General features: G+C 38.1%; 1 protein-coding gene across 3 annotated transcripts in view; it reads right to left on the bottom strand.

The window, feature by feature from the left end:
- Nucleotides 1-20681, bottom strand: part of LOC127872975 (EF-hand calcium-binding domain-containing protein 11-like) — an 82484-nt gene that overhangs the window by 20834 nt on the left and 40969 nt on the right. The window lies entirely within an intron of this gene.

Genomic DNA, 20681 nt, shown 5'->3' with positions numbered 1-20681 from the left:
ATGCATGCCAAATATCAAGTTGCTATCTTCAATATTGCAAAAGTATTCATAAAATGAGCGATTTTGGCCACATATATTTGACCTCTGACCTTGAAGGATGACCTTGACCTTTCACCACTCAAAATGTGCAGCTTCATGAGATACACATGCATGCCAAATATGAAGTTGCTATCTTCAATATAGCAAAAGTTATTGCAAAATGTTAAAGTTGGCGCAAACAGACCAGCAGACCAACAGACCAATAGACAGGGCAAAAACAATATGTCCCCCACTACTATAGTGGGGGACATAAAAACTGTTAATTTTTTTATTTGTATTGCTTATCTACTCAACATAAACCATCCTATCAGTCAGCAATCACAGATATGCAGATAAGATTTTGTGGTTATTTTTCATGCATTTTTAATGTAGCACTTCATCGATGCCCATTGAACATGAAGGCGATGACAATCCTCTGGAGATTTTATCGAGTCAGGTATTGGGATTGTTTTATTTTCTATACATTTTTATTTGACTGATTGTCTTTCATAAACACAACATAAAGTGTTCTTTGAAGAATACATCTTGGAGGTAACTGTAAAAGTTATGTCGTCATCAGTTACAATACACTGTTGTTGCAAAATGTAAATTTTTGACATATTTTTTAATATGTTGCCATTATAATTTGTCTCTTTTAACTAAAACACATTTCAAAAGGACTTTGCTGGCATACTTAATTGTCTATACGAAAATTTTAACAATATCAGTGCTGCGAGCATGTCTAAGGTGGAGAAGGTACCTGCAGAGGAGGCCCCACTGCAAAGTGACTGCCAACCCTGCAGTCAATCTATAAAGTAATTGTTTTCAATGGCATCTTATTTTTGAAACAAGGGCTGTTTGTAAAACATGCATGCCCCCCTATATGGGCTATAAGTTGTAGTAGCAGCCATTGTGTGAATACGTTTTTTGTCACTGTGAATGGTGGTGGTGGTGGTGGTGGCAGGCCTTGACACTAACTTTTTTGACAGGGTACCCGGAGGGAACCCTACTTTAAACTTTTGGTGGCCCTCACCCAAACTAGGGAGTCCTCTTGTTTCAACACACAGCTACTCTCGGCGTAAGGGCAAATAAGTACAAGATGCATACTTGTACACATTTTTATTTCCTATATTCAATTCTGTTGCCATTTAAAGCAGACCCATGAAAAGCTCATAACCTTGTCTTGTAAACTTTTGATATGTATTTCATCAATATCACCAGTATCGTCATCCTTGTCATAATCATCTTCAGCATTATCATCTTCAGCATTGCCCTTCGCCGCCAGAACTTAGCGTTTCGGAAGTTCTTATTATAAACTTTTAAGAAATAAAAGGTAATTACGCGCATTCAGGGGTTTCACTGGCTCAACAAAACTTGTTGCAACTTTTTCGCGCCGTGAAAACTGTTGATTATTCCAACCTTATTAATAAGAACAATCATTTAAAGAAACCTTACTACATTAATGTCATTGCCTATATTATCACTTTAAAAAGTATATTATTACATAAAAAACAATAAGTACCTTCATAAGTCTTAATAAGCTTTATTTGTATATAAATACCATTTTTTTCAACTTGATAAACAACACAGATAACCAAAATAATATAAAATGTTAACTTCAATGTATTAAACAGTATGCTGCCTATATGTTTCAAAATTAATTATTTAAACATAGAATCACACCAATTTACATCATTTGAAAGGGAAAAAGAAATATAAAACATCAGAAAGTAAATCATCTCACTTAATTTGTTAAACAGTTATATATGGTCATTTGAACATGTCATACATCAGCTTCTGTTGTTAAAACGTTTTCTGTGAGTGGTGGATGATTTCCAGGATCAATTAAATTATAATTGTTCACGCCTATTTCCTGACAGAAAGGCCCAGATAATTACCACCATCTATTCTAGTTGCCTGAAATAACATAAAGCTTTTTTTTTTTTACAAACTATCAACAACAAACAAACACATGCATGTCACTATCTTTAAATGTCCTAATTTTAACATATCAGAAATATAGTACACCAAGTGAACGATATACTTTTTATTTCAGAAATTGTTGGTATCTTAATCAAATTATATCCTTCCAAGGTCATTATAATAATGGAACTATTAAACAGAAATGCTCACAAATACCTGTAGAAAAAAGTGTATACCGGCATGTGTTTTTGTGGAGAAATTAAATGCTTTTGCCAGCCCGATTGCCTATGGTTTTGATTAAAGAAATAGCGGCTCTAATAATTATTATAATTACTGATCGTCGTGACAGTTTGTCCCAGTGTTACTTTTTTGGGGGCTCAATATCATAAAGGAGCCATTAATAATCCGATAATAACCCCAATAAACACTTACACGCTTCAGTGATTTCAATATACTCTCTGCACTGTAGGTCGCTTACATCGTCGAAAATCAATATTAACAACTGACAGACGCTTGCCGCTCATGCTCAGTCCATGCTTTCGATTCGCAGTACATTTTCGGATAAGATTTTACCGATTTTTTTAAATACGCCGCTCTTTAAAAATTGGAGGCATTTTAAAAAAATCAAATGGTCAATCAAGACAAAGTGGTTCTATAAATTTAGGGTTCCCGGAGGACCACCCAGCTTGAAAGAACTGGTGGTCCTCGCCAAAATCTGGGGGCCTCGGGTCCCCGGACCACCATTAGTGTCGAGGCCTGGGTGGTGGTGGTGGCAGAAGAAATAGTAGTAGTAGTAGTAGTAGTAGTAGTAGTAGTAGTAGTAGTAGTAGTAGTAATAGAGTAGTAGTAGTAGTAGGTGGTGGTAGCAGAAGAAATAGTAGTAGTAGTAGTAGTAGTAGTAGTAGTAGTAGTAGTAGTAGTAGTAGTAGTAGTAGAAGTAGTAGTAGTAGTAGTAGAGCAGAAGTAGTAGTAGTAGTAGTAGTAGTAGTAGTAGTAGTAGTAGTAGTAGTAGTAGTAGTAGTAGTAGTAGTAGTAGTAGTAGTAGTAGTAGTAGTAGTAGTAGTAGTAGTAGTAGTAGTAGTAGTAGTAGAAGTAGTAGTAGTACTAGTAGCAGCAGCAGCAGTAGTAGCAGTAGTAGTAGTAGTAGTAGTAGTAGTAGTAGTAGTAGTAGTAGTAGTAGTATGCATTACAAAAATGCAGTTAGCCTTACATTTGGTAAAATTTAAATATATTACAAGGGAGGCAAATCTGTAACAATAAATTTAAACTTATTGCATTTGTTTCCCCTGTAGTGTATTACCTCCCCTGTCCTGCTTATATTTATATTAATCAACAAAATTAAACATTAACACAATATTTAATATACACAATATACAAAAAATCTCATATTCTGATAATATTTTTACTGATCCACTGTATTTTACTAAAAGGATGATGTTTCATTGGACTGATAATTATAGATTTAGGATTACAGACCAGTTGCTTCAGTAATATTGTTAGGAGTGTGCCCTGTTGGCCGCGTATGCATTCTAAAATTATCATTCAAAAAACCATTTTACTATTTCGAGTCACCGTGACCTTGACCTTTGACCTAGTGACCTCAAAATCAAAAGGGGTCATCTGCGAGTCATGATCAATGTACCTATGAAGTTTCATGATCCTAGGCCCAAGCGTTCTTGAGTTATCGTATGACAACCACCTGGTGGACGGACCGACAGACCGACATGAGCAAAGCAATATACCCCCTCTTCTTCGAAGGGGGGCATAAAAAGAAAGAAAAGAAAGTCGCTTTAATTTATGCATTGATTTTTTTTTCTTGTACATGACATAAATACATTGAATGTAGATAATGGCCAATCTTAATAATAGTTTCAGACATCTGAAATATTTTTATATAAATTATCCAGTCTAATTTTATTAATACCTTTTTGTTATTGACCTTTTCCTATTTGTAGATGCTACAGGGGGCCACGTGACATGGTGCCAGGAAAGTGCCAGAGATTTGTGGAAAGTTTTCCACATATTTCCAGATGTGGCCGACTGCGGGTTTTCCATCATGCCATAATTCACATGAAGCATTATTTTCCACAAGTGCGTGATTTTTTATTATCTCATTTCTTTAATGAACTTGTAGTACCATAAAGAAACAAGAGCACCGCCTTGCGGGTGCAGACCGCTCATCTATTTTCTTTTTAAAGGTGAAGGGACTCTCATTTTCAATCACAAAGGAGGGAGGAGTGGAGTGAAGAGGGGTGTATAGTGTGGGGTTGTGGACATTTATTACATTATCTTCCAAAAAAGCGAAAAAAAAAAAAAAAAAAAAAAAAAATCGGGGGGGGGGGGGGGGGGGGGGGGTGGGGGGGGTGTATAGTGTGAGGGGTGTGGTGATAATTTGTGAGATGATCTTAAAAAAAAAAAAAAAAAAAAAAAAAAAAATCAAAAAAAAATTTGGGGGGGGGGGTGGGGGGGGTGGGGTGGGGGTATAGTGTGAGGGTGTGGTGGTCATTTGTGAGATGATCTTATAAAAAAAAAAAAAAAAAAAAAAAATTAGGGGGGGGGGGGGAGGGGGGGGAGGGGGGGGGAGGGCACGGGGGATGGTTTGGGTGAAGTCTATTGTGGTATGTCAGGTAAGAGTAGTTTCATCAAAGTATCAATCAAATCTAATCATAAATAAAGAAGTTATGGCAATTTTAGCAAAATTTAATAATTTGACCTTGAGAGTCAAGGTCATTCAAAGGTCAAAGTAAAATTCAAGTTGCCAGGTACAGTAACCTCATGATAGCATGTAAGTATTTGAAGTTTGAAAGCAATAGCCTTGATACTTCGAGTGGATCGAAACACAAAATTTAACCATATATTAAAAGTTACTAAGTCAAAAAAGGGCCATAATTCCGTAACAATGACAACCAGAGTTATGCAACTTGTCCTTTTACTGTACCCTTATGATAGTTTGTGAGTGTTCCAAGTATGAAAGCAATATCTATGATACTTTAGGGGTAAAGTGACCAAAACATAAATCTTAACCAAATTTTCAATTTTCTAAGTATAAAGGGCCCATAATTCCGTCCAAATGCCAGTCAGAGTTACATAACTTTGCCTGCACCGTCCCCTTATGATAGTTCATAAATCTTGCAAGTATGAAAGCAATAGCTTTGATACTGTAGGAATAAAGTGGACCTAAACACAAAACTTAATCAAATTTTCAATTTTCTAAGTATAAAAAGGGCACATAATTCTGTCAAAATGCCAGTCAGAGTTACATTACTTTGCCTGCACAGTCCCCTTATGATAGTTAGTAAGTGTTGCAAGTATGAAAGCAATAGCTTTGATGCTTAAGGAATAAAATGGACCTAAACACAAAACTTAACCAAAATTGTCAATTTTCTAAGTATAAAAAGGGCACATAATTCTGTCAAAATGCATGCCAGAGTTATCTAACTTTGCCTGCCCAGTCCCCTCATGATAGTAAGTAAGTGTACCAAGTTTGAATGCAATAGCATTGATACTTACTGAGAAAAGTGGAACTAAACGCAAAACTTAACCAAAATTTGCAATTTTTTAAGTACAAAAAGGGCACATAATTCTGTCAAAATGCACGCCAGAGTTATCTAACTTTGCCTGCCTAGTCCCCTCATGATAGTAAGTAAGTGTACCAAGTTTGAATGCAATAGCATTGATACTTTCTGAGAAAAGTGGACCTAAACGCAAAACTTAACCGGACGCCGACGCCAACGCCAACGCCAACGCCAACGCCAACGCCGACGCCAAGGTGATGACAATAGCTCATAATTTTTTTTCAAAAAATAGATGAGCTAAAAATATTATATAAGTTGTCTATGAGTATTTAATTTAAAACTTTCTGTTGCATAGAGAAACTAATCACGCCTGACCATTGTCAGACAGACTCAAGCCTTTACAAGTGCGAGGGGTTTCCAACTATTTCAAAATCAGTCTTTGTACAAATTAAAAGTAAATTATTTATGATTGTATAATTAGAATGGTGAACATATAGTTCGATATTACATATACCAACAAGACTGTAATTGTCAAGCAATATTGTCCCCTATCGGTGAAACTCCACCATTTTCAGAAATATTTCTAGTCTATGTGTTGCCATAGCAACCAGAATACTTGATGTAGGAACAAAATGAAACGACGTGCATAATCTCTATATTGCCCTCTATCCATGTTTCAAGTTTCATGAAAAAAATATGAATAACTTTTTAACTTGTCGCATGATCCACCATTTTCAGCAATATTTCTAGTCTATTTGCAGTCTATTCATGGAAGTAAGATTCAGATTGATTCCGATTCATGTTTGCTTGACCCCTAGGGGGAGCAACACCAGCCTCTTAGTTGGGCAGAACAGATGGAAGATTGTGACAAGGTTTGGGCAGAGGCTGCCCAACTTATAACCGCTGAGCGGTCTGGTAGTGTTGCCGGCAGCTGCCCCATGCATGCCTGTCAAGGTAAGAGAACCAGTTACCTAACTAAGGTCGGTAGAAACACACCAGCTCAAATCCGAACAAGGGCTGTTTGTAAAACATGCATGCCCCCCATATGGGCTGTCAGTTGTAGTGGCAGCCATTGTGTGAATACGTTTTTTGCCACTGTGACCTTGACCATTGACCTAGTGACCTGAAAATCTATAGGGGTCATCCCAGGGGTCTCACGAGTGGGCGAAGTGGGCGATTTTTTCGCCAAATTAATCTTAACTTCGCACATTAATTTCATGAAGGCGAAGTGACTTCTCCTCCTTTTAATGATTTACTTTGTGCCAGAAATTGACTGATTAAAATCAATTTGATGTGGAGAATGGGACAAAGGAGGATTCTCAGCCATAAGTTGCCCCATTTAGAGGTCATGCAAAGTTGAACATTCAAAAGAATAGTCTGGAGCTATTACACTTCTTGAAATTGTTAATAGATGATGCCTTGGTTAATTGCATTGTGCTGGCTACCAATAACTATGATTCAGCAATGTTAAATGGCTCATTAAAACAATACTAAGAAATGATCAAATGAGAAGATGTAACCTTGCACTGGCAATACATATGGGGCTCATTTACAGGTCAGATTTGGAATCTCTGCTGTAAAATGAGATTGTAAATGAATTTTAAATTTAAAACAAATATTTGTAACAAAATATACATTTGATTTAATGTTGAATTGATTAAAATTAACAAGGAAGTAAAAAGATTCTGAACATTACTGGCTTGTTACAATTGAAGTTTATTTGATACACCTGTTCAGGAAAAAATAATTAAAAGTACAATCATAATCAAAAATTAATAAAATAAGAAAAATGTTGGTTTTATACACTTAACATGTCTTATTGTATAAAACAAGTGAAGATTTGATTGCAAGCTGAACAGAAACCACTTACCCGTTAAGTTGCTGCAAAATATACATAAAACTAAGATCTATGACGCAAATATACCATTTCTCCCAAAGATGTTACCAATTCTCCCTATTTTGGCTGTAGGGAGAAGTGACTTCTCCCTTAATTTTGAGCCTAGCTAGACCCCTGCATCCGCGAGTCATGATCAATGTACCTATGAAGTTTCATGATCCTAGGCATAAGCTTTCTTGTGTTATCATCCGGAAACCATTTTACTGTGTCAAGTCACAGTGACCTTGACCTTTGACCTAGTCACCTGAAAGTCAATAGGGGTCATCTGAGAGTCAGGATCAATGTACCTATGAAGTTTCATGATCCTAGGCGTAAGCGTTCTTGAGTTATCATCCGGAAACCAGTTTTCTATTTCAGGTCACAGTGACCTTGACCTAGTGACATGAAAATCAATAGGGGTCATCTGTGAGTCATGATCAATGTACCTATGAAGTTCCATGATCCCAGGCATAAGCGTTCTTGAGTTATCATCCGGAAACCATTTTACTATTTCAGGTCATCATGACCTTGACCTTTGACCTAGTGACCTGAAAATCAATAGGGGTCATCTGCGAGTCATGATCAATGTATCTATGAAGTTTCATGATCCTAGGCATAAGCGTTCTTGAGTTATCATCCGGAAACCATTTTACTATTTCGGGTCATCGTGACCTTGACCTTTGACCTAGTGACCTGAAAATCAATAGGGGTCATCTGCGAGTCATGATCTATGTACTTATGAAGTTTCATGAGCCTAGGCATAAGTGTTCTTGAGTTATCATCCGGAAACCATTTTACTATTTCGGGTCACCGTGACCTTTGACCTAGTGACCTCAAAATCAATAGGTGTCATCTGCGAGTCATGATCAATGTACCTTTGAAGTTTCATAATCCTAGGCTTAAGCGTTCTTGAGTTATCATCCGGAAACCATCTAATAAACGGACATTGGGACCGACATGAGCAAAAATATATACCCCTTCTTCTTCGAAGGGGGGCATAAAAATCCATCGCTGTAGCAAATAGTGTGTCCCCAGAGGTCATGGTTGTGGTCGGCCCTGGTATGGTAGGTGTGCACCGGAAGAGTTTTTAACCCACACCGTTGGGGTCTATCTCAAGGGTGGAAAAATGGGAGTATGGGGGAGGCGATAGATCAGTACCCAATTGCCAGTGGCCACGTGCAACTGTCTCACACCATGCAGGGTTCAACACTAAGGCACCTCCGACAGACATTGTCTAGTAAGATTGGTGATCAGGCTGGTAAAGCCGTGGGCTAGCTTGTCCGAATGGTCGTACACAAAAAATCTATACTGATTCATATAACTCTAACTAACCGAAAACATTTTTCTCTTAATGTGTAAAATAACTCTCGTATCCGTTATTTACATTAGAACAAAACTAGCGTATATAAATAAACCCGTTATTTACATTAGAACAAAACTAGCGTATATAAATAAACGCGGAGCATTCACATCATTCATTGCTATTTTTAGACGTGAAGGAGAGCTTCCCGCAGAAATTGCTTGTTTCCATTGGTCAAGTTGTCATGAATAGTAATGATTTTCTGTAGTGTCTTAGAACTTAAAATGTTTTTATTACTTCTATTGAAAATCGGTATCATCAATGTAAACATTTTGGCGTAGCAGACGAGAGAATGTAATTTAAAGAATGGCTATGTTCAAGATTGGATTTTCGTCCGACAAATAAGTTGATAAATAAGAATCCTACGGTAAAACTGACACAGATTATGATGGAAAAAGAGCCTTGGAGCTGTGGTAGCATGGAGCACAGCGGTCAAGGAGGCCAGAATTTGATGACGTTGAATAAATGTCACCTGCTGTACAGACATGATTTGTTTAACTGGTGGTAAACAGTGAAATTTTAACAAACAATTTATGTTCTTAAATAGTTTTATTTTATTTTTTACTCTGTGCATCAAAATAACTGTCTTGTTTTCACCAATTATATACTGATAAAACCTGATTAAACAGTTACACGACACAATTGTGTTTATTTGCTATGTCATTTATGGTCTAGTAGACATCAGATTCGGGCTAGTACATTAAAAGAGGAGCTGGTCCGATGGTCTGGCTGTAAAAAAAGTTAATGTTGAACTCTGCCATGATCATTGGGAAACGCCTGGTAGAAAAATGATAGGTCCATTGAAAAAGCCTCAGAGTCAGTGGGAACATTTAAGGGGGAAAAATGGGGGTCCAGCTAATGGGCTAAAATAAGAAGAACTTTCAAATATATCACAGGATCCAGAAAAGTGCGACAGACTGACTGACAGACTCACGGACACACAGAACACAAACCATAAGTCCCCTTCTCGGTTTCACCGGTAGGGGACAATACACAGACATATACATTGACTACTGGTAGACATTTGACTACTGGTAGACATTAAACCTGTGTAACAGATTGAAAAAAAATACTGACATGTAATGCATTATACTTTATATTAATGTTTTAATTAAGAACATTTACTATGCTCTGTTCTCTGTGCATATCTCGAGGGTTCCGAGTGAATTTTGAACAAAGCAAGAATATTTTAAAACAAAATAAAAAATTGATTAATTATTTTTTTGTGTTATTTTCACACCAACAATTTTGAAAAGAAAAATATAAATGGAGAAAAAGATTGCATATCATATTGATTGTAATTGCAATAAATTGTGGACTTTTATGTGGTCTCCATTTTGTGATGTATTTTTTACATGTTTGTAGAAGGTTGCATATAATGAGTCAAGAATCTTTAAATATGAAGTTTTCCAATTCTAGTGCAACCTCAGATTACCAAGTTTACATATTACTGTCCATTTGGACATTGTGTGGATAATAATATTGACAATATATTGTGCTCATAGTGTGTTGTGATTGACTTTTTTTGAACATATATTTTTTTATTCCAGACATAACAGATAATGTTTTATCAAGGAATAACACAACACAAATGCATTTTGGTTTAATTTGTTTTTGTCTATAACAGAGCAATGGCCGAGGGGGGATCACCGGAGCGGACGTTGTCCAGCTCGGAAGCCTCGGAGTCCAGCCCTCGAAGAAGTTGGAGGGCACGGAAACCCGTGCTTGCCCCAGGGCTTACCCTCAAGAAATTATTGACGTTTGTGGATGAAGTACTTCAGCTCAGCTGTGAATCTGCGATTTGCATGCCCTTGTACCTCGCGGTGACGCTGTTATGTTTCGAAAGCCAAACAATGTTCACGGTCAAGGTGCCGACTGTCGATGCCACCAACAAGAATGGGAGCAAGAAGACGGTCTACGAGGAACCCAATGGCAGCGTCTACGAGAAATTGCAAGAAGCGTGCGTCCGCAGGTCTGCGCCCATCGTCGAGTCCTTCTGTCTGGCTGCGCACAAATTGAGTGGAAGTCATGTGATGAGAAGTCGGAAGTACTGTGCCAGCTTCCGTGGCGTGGAAGACGTAAGTCTGGCGCAGCTGGTGGCCGGCCTAACTACTGGCAAGAACAATCTGGACAACATGGGCGGCAAAAACAAGAACAACAATCGCGGTGCCCTAGGGGTGTTCGCTAACACGATTGGGTTCAGGATGGGTCCGTTGGGCAACTACACGGAGGCCGAGACCAAAAACGGCGAAGCGATGTCGAAAGCAGTTCAGGCGTCGATCAACGACGGGTTCACCAAGACGCTGGAAGACAACGTGCTACCCAAGAGCTTCAAAGGCATGAGGCTCATCGAGGTGTACAAGTTTGTGGCAGACTACCACAACAATGTGCTTAAGTACATCAATAGGTCGGGACACAAAGTGGAGATCGTCAACAGGGATAACGCACAGGACAAGACGAGAGTCGAGCAAGAGGTCACAGTCAACAGCACGCTGCACCTGCACTTTTCGGGCATATGGCAAGTGTTCGTGCGGCGTACGGTATTGATGAAAATTGTGGGCATGCTAAAGATCATGTTCGGCGACAGCGAGGAGTACGCCTTCAAAAACACGACGCAACTGATGCAGAAGGGTTTGGAGACCATTAACCACGGTTTGTCGGCGTGTCCGTTCCCCTGACTTTAAACATTCCGACGGTGTACGTGTCTCCCAAGCAAACGGACGAGGGTCAGATGTCGGATCAATTCCTGGAAACGAATTCGGTCATGTCCGACACCAAGGTGACGACCCTCATAGCGAAAGCGGTTCTCAGCATGAAATGGAAGTCATACGCATTTAACCTCAGGAGCAAGCCAGAGAGAGGCACCGTTCAACAGCAGCGCAACGCAAATGAGCAACAGCACAGCGTCAATCAATCCCTCTGGTCTCCGCAGGTGAGGACGTACATAGCCAAACTGAGCACGAACATTAACACTCTATTTGTTGCCGGCGATACCAAACACAATTCCGCAGCCACGCCACCTGCGGACAAGGACGACGATTACGACATGTTTGTGAGAGAGGCGCACGTTCACACATTGTGTCAGCTCGAATTGAAGCGGGCCTTGAACACGGAAGCTATGATGGAGGTGCTGAAGACCGTCGACGACAGTCCTTACGAATTGGATGCCCAGTTAAGGGTGTTCATAATGCACGCTCTGCTAATGGCGAACGGGTATTCTGTCGAACAGATGCCGAAGGTTGTTGAGAGCATGTCCAGCAAAAAGGGCCCGCCGTACGTGGACAGGCCGTACAGGTACCTCACTATGAAGCAATTGACGGGTCGAGACTACATGTCGTGCGCCTATCAGCCCTATGACATGGCATTGTATCGGTCGCAAGCGTTGGTGCTGTTTGGCAGGTGTTGCGAGAGCAACTACACTGGCGTTCAAAATGCCAACACGTGGTATTTGAGCACCAACCTATCGCCCTTGATATCTTCACTCGATTTGGACATATTCAGCAAGTATTCGATGATTGAACCTTCGACCGCGCCACCCCAACGCACGACAGAGTCGCGAAACAAGTGCTTGGACACTTTGAATTTCAAGACCGGCTGTCTGAGCGCTACGTACTTGACTGTCAATCTAATGAAGAAGCCAATGTGGGAGGGCAAAACGGACACCGACCCGATACAAAAGGTTATCAACGAAGTTTCCGCCAGCACGCAATCGGCTCTGCAGAAAATAGAGTACATCTGGAGCAACCGCATGATCATTCGGATTGCCCTTTCCGATAGCTGGTCGTTCGATCTGGAGTGTCCGCCATCCAATGACAAGAAGCTCACGTGGTTCAGGGGATGCTACGGCACGAACCATTCGCTCAGCTACATCTTCAGTTTGGCAATGGAATACGCCATCACCAATGACGTGGTCAATTACAAGCGCCTGCACACTGCCACGCAGAAGCAAAACGTCGACTACGAAGCCAAGTTGTTGCAAATGAGCGTGAACGACGCGTCCTCCATTTTTGACATTAATGTGGATATGGACGTTGTGGAAGCCAACGGTGGCGAGGCGTCCGGGGCACAGGCGTCAAAGAGGCCAAGGATTTCGTTAGAGTAGGTTGTGTGCAGGTAAGATTGCGCGGTTGTTGTTGTTCTTGTTTGTAAAAGTTGATTTACAAGCTATGTTTTTTGTGGTAACAAATGTTTGCCTCTTTTTTGCAGAGTGACCAATAACGTGTACATAGCGGGGCAAACGGCAAGGGGGGGCGTGTGGCACTGGCAAAATGGCCGACAATCGAGTGTGCGTTATCAATCCGTACAAAGCCGTTATGTTTCTGTGTGAAGGTCAACAACGATTGAGCAATTATTGCATCTGCAAGTACCTGTACGAACCATTGGGGCTAGTGAGTGGGCCGTTTACGTGGACGACCGTGCTGCCGCCGAACCATATCGAGCTGACGCAGATCACCCTCAACTACGTCACTCACAAGATAACTAAAAGACAATACATTGACTGCTTGCAGGCGTGTTTGAGCGAAAGGAGTGTGTGCAAACCTCAAATGCATTTGAAGCTGCGTAATGTAATTAACGCTGCATATAGCTTGTTGGTGTGGGGTAGCGGCAATGACTACTGCGACATGTTGACACAACAGAAGCGATGTTCGATTATACAGGAAAGTGACATACAGTACAGCGATGCCAATTTGCGTTTCCTTCAAAAATTTAAAGTTGCTTGGAAAATGTACGGTGCGCGCGCAATGCATAACATGACATTAAACATGGTGGACGGTTTGATAAGGTCTGCAAAGAGTCGGAAGGACAAATGTTTGAGTCCGCACGTGCACAAGAACATTAGTGTGTTGAAAATGCTGCTGCAGCTGCTCGAAGCGTGCATCAAGCAATTGGACTTTAAAATATTTGTGAGCGATTGCGTACTCGTTGCCTGGATGGCGGCGAGGTCCAACAGATCCACTCAGATGCCCACCCACAAGTTCAAAGACAACCTGGCGAATTACTGCTTATCGGCAGAGCAGGAAGAAGACATGTTGATGCCCTGGCCATTCTCTTTATCAAATCAGTCATTGCATCTGCACATATGACCAGAGAAATGAAGGAATATTGTGGAAACTCAACTATCTGCCGAAGAACTTTAGTTAACCAGTATTTTGGTTTTGAAACTAAGGAAGTCTAACAGTTTTCAATTTGTTGTGATTTGTGTAATAATGAAGTGGGGATAGAATATGATTTTAGTAAACTGTCACCTTACTACTAGCATACATATTATTATTACAAGATACCTTGATTAATTGAATTTTCACATCTTTTTAGGAAAGTCTATCCTCCAATATTTTAAATATATTTGATTGGATTGATTTATTTATCATTTATGTTTGATGAAAATGTATATTCTATGTTGAATTAATGCATATGTTAGTGTGAGTGTGTGTGTATGATTGTGTGTTTCTGAGGATAGTACGTATGGGTGAAAATGTGTGAGAATTGTACGGGAGTTGCGTGATTTATGTTTATAAATTAACATTTGTTTGTAACGATATACCATGTAGTATAAGTTACCTAATAAAGTTCTTTTCTGTTCTGTTCTTAATTGTGCTGCTATGCTTATTTTGGTTGAAAAATGATCAATTTTACCTTAAAAAGAACTTACTTATAAATAATTGACTTTAGACATATTTAAAGAAAGTGTCAATAAAAAAAGATTGGGTGGGGATACAAAAAAGATGGTCAATCTGGTGACCATAAACAAGATTTTTTTTTTGGTCTTATGGGAAACAGTTCAGTAATAAAAATTCATTGTCTATTACAATGTTTTTAAAATTCAAACATTCTATGTAATTTGAATAAAGAGTTCAGAACTATTAAGCATAAAAATGTAACCCTATTTTTTAACGTCCAATTTCATAATAACACTTAATTTGGTTCTGAGAAATCCATGTGTGCAGTTCTTCCGTGTTAATCTTCTTTACCGGATTTTTAGCTTGACTATTATATATGAAATGGTTTGAGAATACAATTTAAATTTAAGTATGAGGATCTGAATACCACTGCTGAAGATGTGAAGAAAGCCTTAAACAACAACAGCCAAGAAAATTCTATCAAAGGGATGCTATTGGATGAGGCAAAATCAATTTTGATGACTCAAATGAGAGGTTAGATATTAGTTTTATATTTTTTACTTTTGAACAAAATATAACATTTGTTATGAGATTTCTTGCTACAATTTATATTAACAATCTCGCTAAATTACACTTAATATTAATATAACGCTTGTCACTTGTTCCAAGTGTTTGTATCAGTCGAGTGGCTTATGGGATGAAGTATATCACGAGAGGCGGAGCCTCTAGTGTGATATGAAAGATAAATTACAAAAGAATCAAGTCCTTGTACTAATGGATTTCAGTGAGAACTATACACGCAACACACTGGAAGAAATCCAATCAGCATATTGGAACAGTTGCATGGTGACTCTCCATCCTACCGTGATCTATTCCAGGAATGATGATAATGAGCTAAAGCACACTAGCTATTCATCTCTGAGGTCCTCAATCACAACGCTGCAATGGTGATCACAATCATAGATAAGCTGATGTCTCTAGTAAAAGATGTGGTGCTGAATGTAGAAACTGTTTATTTTTGGACCGACTCCACATCATCATATTATAGGAACAAAACCATGTTTGATCTAATAGGGCATTTAGAGGAACGCTTTGGAGTCACTGCATCTTGGCATTACTTCGAAGCAGGACATGGTAAGGGCCCCTGCAATGGGGTGGGAAACATTGCTAAAAAGGAATGCAGAAAATGCTGTGAAACAAGGCAAGTACTTATTATTCCCACACTTTTTGAAAAGCGTGGGGATATTGTCCGCCATCCGTCCGTTCCTTGACAAATTGGAGAAATATGTTATACGCGACCAGTTTAGTGCTGCTAACACCGGTGTTGAAAGAGCCATCGCGTCTTATTTAACAAATTTTTTAATTAATTATTCATATGTATTTACATGTATGAAAATTTGTGCTATTCGTTATATTTTATATGTTCTGTAATTAAAGAAATATAAAAAGAAAAAGAATCGTTTTATTCCTCTGTTTGTTACAAGTACAAACCTATTGCTATCTGACTAGTTAACGTTTTTAAGTAAAACATTATTAATAGTAGTGTAAAACCCAACCATGCGAATTCCACGTTTTATTTTTACAGAATCAAAGAAGTCTTCTGTCAAATGTTTATTTCGAATTATCGTTAATCCCTAGTTTTTTTTAGATCCAGGCTGGGCGACTTTCCGGACTAGTGTGTCTGCACACGGTTCAGGCCTATGGAGACGGTGCAGCAGCATGTGTGCTGTGGTATGCGCCCAGAACTGTGCAATAGCATAAATGCTGTAAGTTATTTGTACAGAGACACATTTAATTGTTCTTATATAACTTTGAATAAGTTTTTTAGTTAGTAACCATTTGTTCTACATGTGTTTTATTGGATTTCTTGACTTGATAACCCAGATGTTTGCATTTTTTCAAACTTGTAATTTACATTTCAGGAGATGCGTCTGATGATCCTAGATGCTGGTGTCCTGCACACCCAGATGCTGTACAGGAACTATGTTTTTGTTAGACATGCAGCAATAGAAAAGGATAATAAGTCGTTTCGACATGCTGGCTATCGTCAGTACATCCTTATTCACCATGGTCGGCTGGGACTGGGCGTGAGGCGGCCAGTGCCTTCCTGCTGCACCTTGGCAATACCAAACACCTTCCCTGATCCAGATGGATTCTATGTTTCATATGAACCTTCTTGGTCAAAGACCAGTATTTATTTATTTCGATTATGCATAATAAATACACTGTCTATTTGATGTCAAATGTGTCAATAGTTTTTGCTTTAATAGGTTATTATAATGAGTTAAATACATCATTAAGTTTCAACTATAAACAAAGTTACAGTGATGGCTGGAATGCATGCTGGGATTTATGTTTAGTGAGGATAACTGTGTCTTAAGCAGTTTTGCTTGCATTGCATGCATTTGATTGAGCAACATCAGGGTTGTCATTATGATTGTAAACAAAGGATTATTTTGGAATAGTAACCGATTCGGCAGGTGGTTAAGGGGGCTGCCTAGGTCCAGGATAAGGCCCTGGTAGGGGGGCAGGGGGCGAAGCCCCACGACCGAAAATGAATTCTAGATATTTTAGGGGCAAAATACTGCTATTTTCAGAGCATAACAAGTTAAAATGAGGTCTAAAAAGAATAGGAAATTTTTAAGATTTTCACATTTTTAGTATACTGTACAATGTAAAAACATATTATATTGATAGATCTTTGCATGTTCCAATTCTATCCATTACCCGATTATCTAGTATTATTACAATTTATTTTTTTCAAAACCAAATTACGACCAATATTGACGATGAATGTCGTCCGCCATTTAATGCGAGTGCATATACAAATTGAATTTTGGGATTTGGGAATTCCCATTGAACATGTGTGAATCACGTGACGCGATTTGAGAGCATTGAGAACCGTTTATATTTAGTAATTGCGACAAATCAACGACTTAATCTAAACTGCTACATGTACCTCCTTTCAGAAAAGTTTGCGGAAGTGAAAGTGAATTTCTGAGGATAAAAACGCGTCTTTCTTACATTTTCCCGAGTACTTTTCATTCCGGATCATGATATAACTTGTCAGGTCATTCATGGATGCATGTAGACCTATATGTATGCATAGTTTGGCAATCTCAAAACACGTTATTTACCTACTTATTACAATCTGTGTTCAGACTATTTGTATAACAAAATGCATTATTTGATTGAAGTATTTTCAAATGCCTCCCGGAAATGCGTATAATTAAATGTGTTACCGAAATCATTTTCAGACTTCAGTATTCACGGAAAATTAAGAAAATTCAAGCAACAGAGACACATTTCTCGTGTTTTTCATGTACAGATGAAAGTCATGCCAAAATTATACTTCATGTATAATATTACGTCATTCTTCCTCGGAGAAAGCGTGGACTTTAATATTTAGATGCTGAATAACAACTTCGTAGCGCAGAGGTTGCTTAAATATATTTTATTTTGGTAGAAAATCAAAGAGCATTTTTAATATGTGGAAACTAGTTAAATACGCTCTACAGTGCTTCTTTCGTTGATATACGGTCAGTAATAATATGTGAAATGTAACGCTATTTGATACAGTTTCACGTGGGGTCGGCGTGTATTCGGCTGCCTGAGCGCTGATTAGTTGACGTGCTTACCAAGAAGAATTTGATTGACAGCTGGACAAATTAATATTGGCCACTCGCTGAGAAATTCATTGAAAACAGTAGCTCTTATGCGGAGTTAACGGACTGACTGAATGACCGGGCGTCGCTCTACTATACTACGGTTATTCCTTGTCAATTATTGTCGGTTTGCATGATAAAAACTTCCGATCGCAATTTTAAAAAGATTCGGGAAAACAACCGATTTTCTGGCGATTTTAACCGATGAATTCGATCGGCAATCGGTTAATAATGACAACCCTGAACATGTATCAGAGCTCCAGATAAGGTTTTGTGAAATTCTTAACGTTACTACCAGATTTTCAAAAAGAATTCTTAACTCTGAAATTTTATTCTTAACGTTACTATTAAGTTTTGGAAAATAATTCTTAACTTTTCTAAATGACCTAAAAATGAATAATAATGGTTATTTTCATGCAAACAATCAAGATAAACATACTAGCAACTTTATTTATACAAGTTCAACAGTGTCTATTCAGTATGATAAGATTTTACTTTTCAAATACCTTCATATTCCGAAACTGTGCCTTCGATGAATTTTTACATATTTCACAATTAAAATGGATCTCCCCTTCAATCTTTTCAACGATTAGCAATGGGTATTGTCCCTTTCACTCGTTCAATGTTGTTTTTTTAAAGTTTGGACCCGTCGTTTCGCGTTTTTTTAGCTTTTCCGACTGTGTCGGCAACTGAACATACAACATCGTATAAGATCTTTTCTATAATGTCTTTCTTAACATTCAACTTCGGCTCACTTTGCGTACAATATGTTAAAAGCGTGTATTTGCACGCTTTGCAGTTTTTTAGGACGCTCTCTGGGCGCCGCCATTGTTTTTTGACAGATAGACTGTAAACGCCGCTTTAATTGTAAAAAAATGTGCTTTGTTAAACAAACCCGATAACCATTCTATCTAAGAACCGAAAAGATATTTAATACGCGAAAAGAACTCAATAAAAATTGATATGAACCGATGTAAAAATAATATTCGTAACTTGATTTTTTTATTCTTAATGGTACGACACGATTTTAAAATAAATACGTAACGGACTTGAAAATAATTCGTTATTACAAAAATACGACCCTTATCTGGGGCTCTGATATTGTATGGTTTGTCCATCAGCATGAAACAGATTAGTTATTATAAAATCACTAAAATGGCTATTGCAAATTTCAAGTAGTTCAGCACATTTTATCTACATAAAATGGATTGAATTAAGTGGTTGCCCATTACCCCTGGGCAACCAAAGTTTAGGAAGCTGTAAGTCTTGGCAAGTTGCAAATGAACATCAGTATTTAAAACTAACCAATTATCCTCTGAATCCAAAGAACTATAATGAATTAAAAATATATAGGATGTAGGCTGAATTGGCAAAGAAACAGCTAATCAGATTTACTTGATATTTATTATATCATAATAAGGTTTAAAAAATGAATTAGCTTATTTTGTTGACATTTCTACGGAATGTTTCGGTCTTTATCATCATAATTCCGAATGATATTGTTTACAGGGGTTGTAAAATTCCGGAATAATCCAGAAATCCGGATTTGGAGGCTATCGGACCAGTTTTGAGATCGGCCTAAATCCGAGGAGTTTTTTTTCAGTGAAGTGAGAGGGTTAGGGTGCAAAAAAAGTCTCCGTAGGAAGTATATTGGTGACGAACAGCGAAATCCGGGTACTTGCGATTGATCTGGACCGTGTCGAATTCTGCAGAAACGTAAAAGTCTGGCTGCCAGTCGTTTGCATGTGTTACTTTTCGTATGATACCGTCTGTCTTAAAGCGATAAATTGATTGGCCGGTTATTTTCGGAGCTTATGTTTAAAAGTATTCTGCTAAATGTGCGAAAAAAAAAAAAAACAACACTAGAAATCCAAAGTGCGAGAAAACAACGACAATAAATGGTAAGTTATCTCATCTACATATTTATACGAACGCAAAAATCTGCGATTATCCATACCTATCTGTATTAAACAAACATAAAATTGTTTATAATGGTTTTATAAAATATAATGCAAGTATTTCGATTTCCTGAACTTACCCTACCCAGTTTTTTTATCTCGTTGTTCTAACAAAAATATGGAATCGAGAAGCGATGAACATCGAAATCTTCGTATTGTTTCTAAATGTACCCCACCCACCAATTTTGCACCGTATATAATACGTTGTGTTTTCATGTCATTTGTTCCAAGTTTTAATAACTTGTTTACACCTATTCAATAACTAAGTACTGAAGATCAAAGATGGGCCACTGTGGTCAAAATGTTAAGGAGAAACCTGTCCTATTTAGTCTATTATTTTGAAATCTGAGCTTGTCAAGTTGATAATTTTTTTGTTTGAAAATAAGTGTTTATTTTTCAAGCCTTACGATGGACTTTGCTACTCCAAAAGACGGTGTGCGGGAAATTGACAGTTCTGTTAGAAATAAGTGGCGTTGGGATTGGTTTGAGAACGATCTAACGAAGCAGTACTTAAGAAAAACAAAGCAACCTGGGCAGGCCTTTTGTATTCTATGTAACAAGACCCTCCAGTACCAAGACAGATATGTGATCTACATGTTGTTTTATATGTGTATACTTATCATTTATATGTGATATTTAAGTGTTGCTATGCATTTGATTTCTTAATTCTAGTCATTTGAAATTTTGTTGTTTCACAAATAGCTGCACAAGTTTCTGATAAAAATAGTCAAAGTTTATTTGTGTGTTT

Source organism: Dreissena polymorpha, chromosome 3 (assembly GCF_020536995.1).
Source record: "Dreissena polymorpha isolate Duluth1 chromosome 3, UMN_Dpol_1.0, whole genome shotgun sequence".
In the NCBI taxonomy this organism is placed as follows: Eukaryota; Metazoa; Mollusca; class Bivalvia; order Myida; family Dreissenidae; genus Dreissena; species Dreissena polymorpha.
Note: the sequence above shows the minus strand (reverse complement) of the source record. Positions and strands in the feature narration are given on the sequence as shown.